Source organism: Lithobates pipiens, unplaced genomic scaffold (genome assembly GCF_037356315.1).
Source record: "Lithobates pipiens isolate NorthernLeopardFrog02 unplaced genomic scaffold, aLitPip1_a1.2 Scaffold_25, whole genome shotgun sequence".
Lineage (NCBI taxonomy): Eukaryota > Metazoa > Chordata > Amphibia > Anura > Ranidae > Lithobates > Lithobates pipiens.
In genome coordinates, this window is record NW_027507787.1 from 184,374,932 (window position 1) to 184,387,197 (window position 12,266).

General features: G+C 42.1%; 1 protein-coding gene across 3 annotated transcripts in view; it reads right to left on the bottom strand.

Annotated features, from left to right (window-relative positions):
- NEURL1 (neuralized E3 ubiquitin protein ligase 1) overlaps window positions 1-12,266 on the bottom strand; it is a 414,759-nt gene that overhangs the window by 141,761 nt on the left and 260,732 nt on the right. Inside the window, exon 2 of one of the 3 annotated variants that reach the window (XM_077455269.1) lies at window positions 1,060-1,163. The exons of the other annotated variants lie outside the window; for them this stretch is intronic. The gene's annotated coding sequence lies outside the window, so the exon portion shown is untranslated. The remainder of the gene's footprint in view (window positions 1-1,059; window positions 1,164-12,266) is intronic. 3 annotated transcript variants of the gene reach the window in all.

The following is a 12,266-nucleotide window of genomic DNA, read 5'->3' on the forward strand; positions in this document are numbered from 1 at the left end:
CATCTGGACAAACAAAGAATGTGAATCTACATAGCACACTGACCACAATATCAACCTGACAAAGTTCAAATCCTTCCCTATTCTACCCAAAATTAAAAAAATAAGTTACATATGCACTTTAGTAATAGAAAGTAAAAAAGGAAAAGTAATAGACATACAGTACATACATGTATATGCTTATATTCTTTTGCGTTTTTCTTCCAACCTACATGGAAAGCAAATAGTAACTACCACTGATTTATATTCATCTAATAAAATATTAAACAATGGCATATTGATTGCTATTTATTGTACAATGCCCTGAACACCCAGCAAAGAGCAGTAAGCCCTGCAAGCATCTAACTAGACTTTATGGGATTAAATTTCATAACAAAATGTATTTTATATAAAAATAGTAACAACAATAGCCACGGGGATGTGTTCATTTCAGAACACAAATAATAAAGTGATAGCTTTGTGTGTTCTAGATACCCATGACAGAATATTTCCTTTGAATAAATGTTCCTACCAGGGCCGGGACAAGGGGTGGGTAAGAGGCACGCCCGCCCTAGGGGAAATGGTTTATTGAAGGAATGGGATTGCCCTGACCCCTCTCTAAGGGACTGGGGGGGGGGGGGGGCATAATTTGGCATCTTTGCCCTGGGTGCTGGATGACCTTGTCCCAGCACTGGTTCCTATAAATACATTGTATCTTGTCAATTTTCCTCTGACATCTGTATGGTAACAAGGCCATTGTGCACAATGCACACAGAGAAATGTCTTCCAAACAATTACAATATGTACGGTATTGGTGGTAATTTTTTTTTCGTGGGGGGCTGGACCTCTTCTTTAAGTAGTCAACCAATGAATGCTTGGGTCAAAAACGCTCTTTGATAAATAGTTCCAGGAATTTTTCTAAAAGGGTGGCATAGGGATTTTCAAAATACAGTAACCAAAATCAGCAACATTTGCTATTGGTTTGTCCATATTGTTCCGTACTCTGTTTAAATAAACCAGTTTGGATAAAAAGAAGGCAGCTGACTCTGCTAACTTGATAAGTACAAGCTTCTGGATACTTACCATGCACATTATTATTATTCCAGGTTGATAATTCACCAAGTAATGAGGAAAGGAACAAGAGGACAGCCCTGAGGCATTGTCAAACAAAAGAGGTCTTGATTGGCCTATGGGAAATTAAGCAATTGTAAATATAACAAAAAGGGACACAAAGCTCTACATACTGTACAGAACAGTATATTCCCTTTTCCTTTATAATAATCTTTTTAAATTACAGGAACCTCACATACTCTCTATATTCATACTGAGACCTACTGCTGCTATTGACTAATCTTTCTCCAGCAATTCCTCAAATCTAGGGGAAAAAAGAAAAATTGAGGACTGGGACAAATAAAGTATTATGTTTCCTCGAAATGCTTAATTTCACTTAATTTCAAAACCTATCATTTATTTCTTCTTGTCTCATTTCTATTGCTATCTAGTCTAGCTAGCACAATCTTTCTTTATTTTTCTCTATATTCATATGTTGGAACATTAGTATCTGTTTGTTTTACAGGTGGTCCCCGGGTTACAAACAAGGTAGGTTTGTTCTTAAGATAAATCTGTTTGTAAGTCGGAACAGGTACATTTAAGTGTAGCTTCCACCAAAAAGAAAAAAATATATATATGTTAAGCTTTTTGGCTAGCATAGGGAAGGGTTAACACCCCTTTAATATTTGTTTCGCTGTCTGTGCCCCTGTTCAGAAGATTTCACCTCACTTTCTGTCCCAATTACAATTGGATTTTGAAACTGTTGGGTTGTTGTGAAAACAAGCCTTGTGATAAAGCTTCAGTGGAGGTACCTTTTCCCATAATAACTACAGGAGTGAATTTCCCTTCCATGGGGTAGATTTCCTCTCACTTCCTGTTGTCTCCCTCCGTTTGTAAGTAGGAGTCGTTTGTAACTAGGGGACCGCCTGTATTGCATAAATCCTAAATCAAAGAAGAAAAAAAAAACATCCATTGGCTTTATCTGGGGATTTGTGAAAAGCAACAGTGTAAAATTCACATAGTATATGGTGACCAGAAACAGTTCAGAAATGGCAGCTCCTATAAATATATCCCAACAAGTTCCTTTTAATTGGCTTGTTGGTGTCCAATATTTAACTTCAGCCTTTGCTTCTGTAAATGATGCAACAATTTATGTTACACAGACAGAACTGTGTACTGTAAATTTGCAACTAGTTCTATCCACATTTGCAAGTAGGACATATCTTGCCTGAGCTGCTGGTTGCGTTTGGATTTGTTGTTTCAAAAACAGCATGATGACAAGGTCCACAACTGGCCTACTGCCTTAATGTTTTTTTTTTCCATGCTGGTTAACTACCTGCTGCTTTGAACTGAACAGTGCTGGTGCAAATAACTTAACATACCATAATATGAACTGGATTAACACCTTAAAGTGGTTGTAAACCCTTACAAACCCCTTTGACCTACAGGTAAGCCTAGATTAAGGCTTACCTGTAGGTCCAAGCAATATCTCCTATATGGTTTAGGAGATATTTGCCCGAAAACGGGCACCGCTGTCTACGGCGCATGCGCACGCAGGCGCACTGAGCGCGACATTTCCAAGAATGGAGCTGCCGCGCGTGTCGACTCCCGTGCGCATGCGCGGGACTGACATCATCGCGGCTTCGCCGAATGACAGTGGCGGAGCTGCGAGACGCCACCAGCAAGATGGATGCGGCGGACTACAGGGGACAGCGGCGACTTCGCTGGCTCCTGTGTCAGGTAAGTGACACATAATGGGCTACTATGCGATGCATAGTAGCCCATTATGCTTTGCCTTTGCAGGGAATGAAAGAGGAAGTAAACCCATCAGGGTTTACTTCCTCTTTAAAGCTGTTTTAAAGTGGTTGTAAACTCTCCCCCACAACTTTGTCCCATGTGAATTGGCATAAAAAAAAAAACCAATGAACACTGCTTGTGTAATCCTTTTTGTTCTTTAGAATGAAGTCACTGAGCATGCCCATATCTCCCATTATTTACAGCACATTCTGTGTGCTTGTCCATCTATTATCAAGACTTCCTAGGGCATGCAACACTGAAATCCCACAAGACTGCATAATCACCCAGAGCTTCCTACTACACCCCAATGTGACCATGTGACATCACATGGAGTGGAAAGAAAGGCATAGGACAGGATTACTGCAGTATTATCAGCTGAAGCTGATAAGACTGACATAGACAACACAAGTAAATATTATAAAAATAAAACAAGTCAGCTATGAGCAGGGAAGCCATAGAAACATTGGATTGAGAAGGAGGCTTGGTTAACAGTACAGGAAGTGCTCAATGTAAGGGTGGAAATGCACTCCACTGTGGACTCCGAAAACAATACTTAACATGGCGCTGCCTTACCCCTGGAAAGAAGTTTTTTAAAGTTTATTTAAACAGTAAGTAATTTGCATTTTGGGCTGGATTACAGTGGCTATAGTTTGATAATTACTTATTATAATGGACTAAATGAAAAGAAGCATCAGGGTGGGATAGTTTACTTCCTCTTTAGACTCATGTTTTTCACTTTCACCCACCAGTAAGCTTCTATTACTCATATAATGTAGCCAGAGCTAAAATTCTACACAGGGCCCTTACGATTCTTTTCTTTCATCCCTGCATTCTCTTGCATGAGATTCACAGAAGATGCATACTGTGGGTGGAAGCTCAGTTAAGGGAAGCAAGGGGGAACAACTTCCAAAATGGCACTGGCTTTGACAGGGAGAGGGAGCAAAAAGGATTCAACATTTACAAACTAAGCTTATGAATATTCATTTATTGACTGATTGACAAGCTCTCTTTTAGGTTTGTCAAAACGACTGTGCATTTTATTGGCAGAGGTGGTGTGGGTTTAATTCCATTGTAAGACTAGGTTCACACATATGCAGGTACAGGAATGTAGTCTTTGCCCCTTCACACCTTTGCATGTGTTATGGTGTGCGTTAACATAAGCATTCCACAATGTGTGGTATGTGTATGTTGCCATTTATTCCTATAGGTGCCCAAATGAATGCATACAGTGTAAATAAATGGGCAGTGAACCATGATGATGTGAATGTACTGTGCATTGTTGTGTTGGCTAAAATAGGCCATGTAGACTTTTTTTTGACTTGAGGTAAGTGAAGAGCCCATTCATTGTCAATAAATGAGAAAATCTGGAGACACATGCACAATGGGCCCTTAAGGTAACCTGAACCAAGTTCAACATGAATGGCTTTATTTAGTAAACTGAGCAGCATACTCAGAATGCATACATTTAGAATATGAAATATATTTATTGTATGTGTGCAGTTACCCATACAACTAAAACCTTTAATGAACTGCAGCTTTCCCACCCTCCCATGCTACCAAAACACTAACATCTTGAAACACTGGCTGCTTGCTACTTCTTGGTTTCTTCCAGATCAAAGCTGCAGTAAAAGGGTGGACATCCACCTTAAGCCATGGCAATAACAAGTTTCATCCACCTATGCAGCCATTGAACTGAACTGATTTCCTATATTCTCTGACATACTAACCCCCACAAAACAGTTGCTGCTATTATCAGTCGAGGACAGGTCCACTTTAAAAACAGCTGTCCATAAATGTGAAGGCAACATTTAATTTGCTTATGAAACAAAAGGCTCTTTATGGACATAGTCAATGCAAAATTGGATGCTGCTTTACAACATTTTCCAGCGCTATTACATAAGCGTACATTATGTTCTGCTCCAAGCCTTATTAACCCTCACAAGTCCAGAGTACAATCATCAGAGACAGGGTTAAAGCAATCTAGGGCTATTGACCTCTGCTTGCTGTCCGGCTACCAATCTAAATTTATACTCCCTCTATATTCCAGCTAGCACAAAGCCCCCTGAGGAGATTTGCACATTTTAATCATTAATCTCTGCACGTACACACACACACAGGGTCCTCTCTCCCCCTTCCCACATGAGATGTGCATGTGATGGCTGCACTCGGCCATGAGATGTGATCGCAGTCTACACACCATTAAGAACTATGAGTTTTTTTATGAAGCAGAGTTCAGGACACAGTGGTTTTGGTTTTCTTGGATTGTTTATAATGCATAATGAAGCAAGTCTAATTCTATACATTACTTTTCCAAGAATAGAAACTGAAGCTATTTAGCATTAAGGTTGAGTCTTCCCAAAGCTTTCCTTTCTGTATTTGGCAATCATGGAGATTTGAACAATCCAATGGTTATTAAATTCTATTGGGGGTTCAGTGCATTCCTCGCCTTCCAATTCGCACAATGGGTTGTGCTTACAATCAGTGTTTTTCATTTATTTTACAATTTGATGAGGAGTCCAACAAGAAAACTGGTAACAATCAAAGTGGTGGGAGGCTCCAGAACTAAGTGGGTGAAAAACAAGTCAGGGGCTCAGACAGGGAAATCTGGGGGCCAAAGTTGCCAAAAGATATAGGGGTTATAGGATAACTTAACACACCAGCATCCACCCACAACTGAAAGATTATTTTTGTTTGCTTGACAGTTTAAGGCTACGTACATAGAAGCCCAAGATGGGGAACTATATACAGCACCAATATCAATTATATGGATGCAGAACAGGACAAAGAGAAGACCTCTATTCAATGAACGCTTCTGTACACTGAGCTACACAAGATCAGCTATCTGGGAGGAGCTCAGAATATATTACACCTGCCTATTCAGTGATTTTTTTTAATCAATACGCTGTGTTGATTTCAAAAAATGTACATGAAACGATGTATGGACTCAAGTAACACAAGTAACATGGGAACAGATAATCAACATTACATTGGTCCGAAAAACATCAGGATGTGTCATGATATTTAACTATGCAAAGCAACCTAAAACTAAGAGGAATACCTTAATGGTACAAATCCAAAGAGCCCAATGAAGAAGCGGTTTCAAAGAGGGCTGAGGGTTCTATATGAGGAGTTGAGGGAATAAGTTAGCATCAATTCAGGAACTAAACAAGCAGGAGGAACTGGCCTTTAGGATGGTTGCAACTTGCAGGGTCCAGGAATGGGAAGAAATACCAAGCAAAGAGTGGGAGACGGGGTGGGTAGGGAACAGCAATGCCTTCCTTGGGATAGGGGAAAGTCACCCAATGGAGAAAGGATCATCGAATTAGAGAGTTCCCTGTCCAGTGATTCATTTTAAAGCCTGTGCATACAGCCCCTAAAGTTAGATATTACTTTCAAGTCAAGACTGTTAGAGTATAAATATATTTACTGGTACGAGCTTTTGCAATTATGTCTTGCTCCTAATGCGAATGAATGGAACGTTGCTTCTTGCATGTTCACACATTGATACAACAGTCTGCTGCAGCTAATATACACTTGTACTCATAAGTTTACATACCCTGGCAGAATTTATGATTTATTGGCCATTTTTCAGAGAATATGAAGAACACAAAAACGTTACAGTTCCACACATCTTATTTTCCTTAATAAATGCTTTAAAATGTCATTCTGTCCTTTAACCACACCCTACATGACAATGAACAGTTGCTTTCACATTGTACTGACCCTCATTTACAAAACTGCTAAGTCTTGGCACCCCGATAATCTCCACATAGCACTCCTGCTGAAACACAAATGAAGAGTCACGGGTGTTAGTAACATCACTGATCCACTACAGCAGCCTTGGGGGACATTATCCTCAATATGTTAATGACACAAAGAAGAGGAGCTCCACGCCTACAAAGGTAGCCCTCTGTGTTTAAAGAGTATATATACATTTTTCAGAGAATATAAACACAAAAACGTTTCTTTCACTCATGGTTAGTGTTTGGCTGAAGCCATTTATTATCAGTCAGCTGTGTTTATTCTTTTTAAATCATAATCACATCAGAAACTACACAAAAGACCCTGATCAAAAGTTTACACACCCTCGTGATTTTGCCTGATAACATGCACACAAGTTGACACAAAGGGGTTTGAATGAACCATCCTCACCTGTGATCTCTTTGCTTGTAATTAGTGTGTGTGTATATATATATAAAAAAGGTCAACGAGTTTCTGGACTCCTGAGAGACACTTGCATCTTTCATCCAGTGCTGTACTGACGTTTCTGGATTCTGAGTCATGGTGAAAGCAAAATAATGGTCAATGGATCTGCAGGAAAATTAACTGTATAAAACAGGAAATTGATATAAAAAGATATCCAATGAATTGAAAATGCCAATCAGCAGTGTTCAAACTCTAATCAAGAAGTGGAAAATGAGGGGTTCTGTTGAAACCAAACCACGGTCAGGTAGACCAACTAAAATTTCAGCCACAACTGCCACGAAAATTGTTTGGGATTCAAAGAAAAACCCACAAATAACTTCAGATGAAATACAGGACTCTCGGAAAACATGTGGTGTGGCTGTTTCAAGATGCACAATAAGGAGGCACTTGAAGAAAGATGGGCTGCATGGTCGGGTCACCAGAAAAAAGCCATTACTGTGCAAATGCCACAAAGTATCCTGTTTACAATACACAAAACAGCACAGAGAGAAGCCTCAAACCTTCTAGCACAGTCATTTGGAGTGATAAGGACCAAAATTTTGCTTTTTGGCCACAACCATAATCACTACAATGGAAGAGGAGTCAACAAGGCCTATGATGAAAGGTACACCCTTCCTAATATGAAACACGGAGGTGGATCCCTGATGTTTTGGGGATGTGTGAGCTACAAGGGCACAGGAAATTTGATCAACATTGATGGCAAGATGAATGCTGTATGTTATCAAAAAAATACGTACCTGGACATTCAAACATGACAATGATACAAAACACAAGGCCAAGTCGACCTGTCATTGGCTACAGCAGAATAAAGTGAAGGTTCTGGAGTAGCCATCTCAGTCTCCTGATCTCAATATCATTGAGCCACTCCGGGGAAATCTCAAATGTGCAGTTCATGAAAGACAGCCCAAGAATTTACAGGAACTTGAGGCTCTTTGCCAAGAGAAATGGGCAGTTTTAGCATCGGAGAAGATGAAGAGCCTCATCCACAAATACCACAAAAGACTTCCAGCTGTCATTGATGTTAAAGGGGGCAATACACAGTATTAAGAACTGAGGTAGGTAAACTTTTTTATCAGGGTCATTTGGGTAGTTTCTGTTGTGATAATTTAAAAAGAGTAAACACCATTAGAGGTCGACCGATATGGGTTTTTCTCTGGCCGATGCCGATATTTAGAAATCATGGCGGCCGATAGCCGATATATGATGCCGATTTTTTTGGGCCAATATGTTAGGCCGATTTTATTTTATTTATTTATTTTTAATCCCCCTTGATCTAACACACCTTTCCCACTGGGGCGTTTTTTAAGGCGCTTTTGGGCTAAAAATAGCGCCTGTAAAGTGCCTGCAAAATGGCTCCCCTGCAGTCTGTGTGAAAGACAGAGTGCTTTCACACTGAGGCGATGCGCTGGCAGGATCTTAAAAAAAAAAGTTCTGCAAGCAGCACGTTTGGAGTGGTGTATACCGCTCCTCCACCACTCCTGCCCATTGATATGAATGGGCACCACTGCCGAAGCGCATGCAATGCGATTTGGCAGCGGTGCTTCATGGGCGCATTTAACCTCTTCCTTGGCCGCTAGCTGGGTTATATGTGCCCCACTAGCAGCCAAATAGCACCGCTAAAATGATGGTAAAGAGACGCTAAAACTTGCGTTTTACCATCAACGTCTGCCCGCTCCAGTGTGAAAGCAGCCTTCATAAGTGATACAGAAAATTTCTTACACTTAAAGCGGAGGTCCACCCTAAAATGGACCTTCCGCTCATCGGATTCCTCCCCCCCCTCCGGCGCCACAATTGGCACCTTTCAGGGGGGAGGGGGGTGCAGTTACCTGGATAATCCAGGTAACTGCACCCACTTCCGGGCTAGCTCTCTGCGGAAAGGGGCGTACATTACGCCCCTTTCCGCAAGTTCCCGCCCCCTTCCGCAAGTGCCCCGATGCCTGCTGGGAAACACACAGATCCCAGAGGCAGCGGGGACCGTCCTCATTGCGCAGCGCGGCTCGCGCATGCGCAGTAGGGAACCGGGAAATTAAGCCGAAAGGCTCCATTTCCTGATTCCCATACCCAAGATGGCGGCGGCAGCACTCGAGTGTCGATCTAGAGATCGGCTTCGGGTGCCGACATCACGGGCGCGCTGGACAGGTAAGTGTCACTATTTTAAAAGTCAGCAGCTGCAGTATTTGTAGCTGCTGGCTTTTAAAAAAAAAAAAAAAAAAAAAAACGCGGAGTACCGGCGGACTCCCGCTTTAAACATTTATTAAACAAAACAAACCTCCAATCAGTTTACTTGTATGTATGATCTAGATAAAAAAACCTATATATTAAATAAAAACGGGTAGTCAAAACTTTTGGACAAAAAAAAAAAAAAAAAAGGGGCTAACTTTACTGTTTTTATTTTATTTTTATTTTTTAAATGGTGTATTTTTTTCCCAAAAAAATGCATTTGAAAGACCTCTGTGCAAATGCCGTGTGACATAAAATATTGCAACAACCGCTATTTTATTCCCTAGGATCTCTGCTAAAAAAATATATATAATTTTTGGGGGGTCTAAGTGATTTTCTGGCAGAAAATACAGGATTTTTACTTGTAAGCAACAAGTGTCAGAAAAGATTTAGGCCCCTTTCACACTGACGTTCCGTTCAGGCCCACCTGTCAGTTTTTCAGGCGGACCTGAACGGGTGCTCCATAGAGCTCTATGGAGCGTCGGATGTCAGCGGTGACATGTCCGCTGACATCCGACCCGCTCCGATCCGAAAAAGTGTGACGGAGGAAAAAGCTATTTTTCCATCCGTCTGCGGATCGGATCGGGTGACGACGGGCACTGCGGTCCGTCGTCATCCGATCTTTCATAGGGGAGAGCGGCGCTGTGACAGGTCCGTCCCTGCGCAGTGTGCAGAGATGGAGCTGTCATCTCCCTGCTCAGCGGGGATCGGCGGAGTGATCCCCGCTGAGCAAACGGACATCCACGGGGCGGATCAGAACTGATCCGCCCCGTGTGAAAGGACCCTTAGTCTTTAAATGGTTAAACTGAGAACTTCTACACAGAGATGACTTCATTCATTCAGAAGTGTAAACATTGTATCATTTAGTTCTTTTCTTGGCAGTCTGCCCAGAGAGGAGGAAAGTGTTGCTATGACGACTCAGGCAACTCACACTGACTTCTTACAGAAGTCATTTCAAAGTCCTGCTGTAGAATCGGCTTTTTATCAACACAATCGGCCGATGCCGATTATTTAAAAAACGGCAAATATCGGCCGATATATCGGCCGGCCGATATATCGGTCGACCTCTAAACACCATTGATTGATAATAAATGGCTTCAGCCAAACACTAACAATGAGTGAAAGAAAAGTTTTTGTGTTATCAATCATATTCTCTGAAAAATGGCCAAAAAATCCAAAAATTCTGCCAGGATATGTAAACTTATGAGCACAACCGTATGGAGGTTCCAATTTTTTTTTCCTTTTTTCTTCTGCAAATTTCATGTATATTATTACATATTATATTATTATGAATAATGCATACTTTTAGGTTGTCCATTAAAAGGTTTGACATTGAAAATACAATTGCTCTTCACTACCTGTTTATCTAGTCAAATAGGTATACTGGTGTAGTAAAAGTAAGGGCTCTTTCAGACCTACGGACCCGTTTTTACTCCTCCGCTTGCTCAGCGGGGATTGCTCCGTTGATCCCCGCTGAGCCGGCGGATGACAAGTCCGCCTCTGCACTTTGTGTAGAGATGGACCTGTCAGAGCTCCGCTCTCCCCTATGGGGGAGGGGGGGGGGGGGGAATTGGATGGTTGCAGACCATTTTCATCCGATCTGATCTGCCAGACAGATGAAAAATGGGGTTTGCATCCGTCTGGATTTTGCAGGGCGGATCGGATGTCAGCGGACACATCACCGCTGAAATCTGATGCTCCATAAACCTGCATGAAGCACCCGTTCAGATCCACCTAAAAAAACTGAGGCCGCGTACACACGCGCGGACTGTTCGCCCAACTTTGTCCGTCCAACAGTTTCGGCAAACAGTCCGCTCAAACTTAGCATGGACGGACATGGCCACACACGACGGACGAACAGTTTGCTGAAACCGTGCGCGATGACGTGAACGGCACGTACGACGGGACGAAAAATACGACGTCCTATACACTGCATTATAGCTTTCGGCGTGAAAATCCTTTCTGAGCATGCGCGCAACTTTGTTTGACGAACAAGCCTACACACGGGCGGACTGTTCGCTCAAACAAGGTTTCAGCGGACAGTTTTTCGGAATTTCCGAAAAACCTTGTCCGTCCAACTGTCCGCTGAAACTGTCCGCTGAAAGCCCACACACGAGCGGACTGTCCGCCCAAACACTGTTCTGCGGACAAAGTTGGGCGAACAGTCCGCCCGTGTGTACGCGGCCTGACAGGCGGCTCTGAACGGTCCACGCATGTGAAAGGGGCCTAAAGCAGCTATATCAAAATGCACATTTTAGCTTACTAAAATGCAGAGAATGTACCATAAAGCAGTGTTTTTCTGAACAAGTCCTCAAACACCCCTGCAACCTCCAGGTAGGAACACAGTGGGGGTTATTTATGAGAGGCAAGTTCACTTTGCACAACAAGTGCACTGCAAGTGCATTTGGAAGTGCAGGCGCTGTAGATCTGAGGGGACGCTCTGAAATGAGGGTAAGCTCTGCTGATTTTATCATCCAATCATGTACAAGCAAAAATGCTTTTTTTTCCCTTGCATGTCCCCCTCAGATCAACAGCGACTGCTCTTTCAAGTGCACTTCCAAATGCACTTGCAGTGCACTTGTAGTGCAAAGTGGATTTGCCTTTAGTAAATAAACCCCAACGTGCACTTGAAATTGCACTGGAAGTGCACTTAAAAGTGCTGTCACTGTAGATATGAGGGGGACATGCAAGGAAAATAGCTTGCACATGATTGGATGATAAAATCAGCAGAGCTTCCCCTCATTTCAGATCTACCCCTCTGATTTAGAGTGATTGCACTTTCAAGTGCACTTTCAGTGCAATTTCAAGTGCACTTTGCAGTAGTGCAAAGTGGAGTTGCTTTCCCGTAAATAACCCCCATTGTGTCAATTATGACCATTTTCAATTAAATATTTGATCCTGAATTCATGCAGCACCAAAAGTTCTGCAGGATATTCACACACACACACACACACACACACACACACACACATGATCCCCATGTGATCACCAAGGACCTGTGTGTACATGTAATTAGA